The sequence below is a fragment of the Palaemon carinicauda genome, chromosome 33 (genome assembly GCF_036898095.1).
Source record: "Palaemon carinicauda isolate YSFRI2023 chromosome 33, ASM3689809v2, whole genome shotgun sequence".
In the NCBI taxonomy this organism is placed as follows: Eukaryota; Metazoa; Arthropoda; class Malacostraca; order Decapoda; family Palaemonidae; genus Palaemon; species Palaemon carinicauda.
In genome coordinates, this window is record NC_090757.1 from 22,174,580 (window position 1) to 22,175,793 (window position 1,214).

Below are 1,214 nucleotides of genomic sequence, written 5' to 3' on the forward strand. Positions count from 1 at the left end.
GCCCGGCGTTGGGCTAGGGAGTCCATGTAGCTCTCAAGTGCAAATGGGGGAAATCTAGCAGTAGAACAGTGATGTTAAAATTAACCTAATAATAATAATAATAATAATAATAATAATAATAATAATAATAATAATAATAATAATAATAATAATAATAATAATAATAATCTTTATATCAGCAAAAGCCATATACAGAGTTGCAATAGGTGTACAATGAAATAGGTGTTACTCTATGGACATGAGTCATGGTATGACAATGAAACAATCTCCAATGGATTTATTAGATTTGAGAACAAATCCCTCAGAAGGATATTGAGAGTTAAATGGCAGGACAGGATTAGAAATGAAACTATAAGAGAAATTACTCGAGTACCATATGTGGATGAGATAATTATAAGGGGTAGATGGAGATGGTTTGGGCATGCTCTTCACACTCCCCAAGAGAGATTAGTTCCCCAAACGTTCAGCTGAGCTCCACAAGGCACTAGAATAGTTGGAAGACCCAGGCCTACATGGCTAAGGACTATGAACTGCGGAGTAAGAGATGATGAATGGAGAAGTATTGAATTTAAAGCTCAAGATAGAGACGACTGCCGTTACTAATCCACTGCAGAATAAAGGCCTCAGACATGTCCTTCTACTCCCGTCTGTTTATGATCTTTCTGTGCCAGTCCAAATCTGCAGACTTTCTTAGCTCGTCAATTAGGTGAAGCCTACCACCCAAGCAATATTCCCAGAAAATAGCAGCAGTAAACCTGCTATGAGTGATGGTTGATTCATTGACGGTCTTATTATGATTACTAGTCTATGCATATAATTATAATTATACAGACGATAAAATTTTGACATTTAAATCCTACTAAAAAAATGTATTAGTATTTATGTTTACCACCGTTCCGTGAATATCTCCAACTAAAGACCCGTTCACACCGCCCGAACGTTGCAGAGCGTTCCTTGAACGGTAGGGAGGTGGACCAAACCCTCGAAAATTTAATTTAACGTTTTTACGTTCGGTCTTTATTAGGCTGCTGAACGTAGCAAATCCTAGCATATTTCCTGAGTTTTCTTACACCTCTATTATGGAAGTTGCTAACTTATGCAATAAGGGTATTGGTATACAGGGTGTCGAAAAGTTTGTCGCTTTTTTTTTTTTGTTCATTAACTGTTAAAAAAACCCCGTAATTCTAATTAAGATACAGCGACCGTAATTTTTA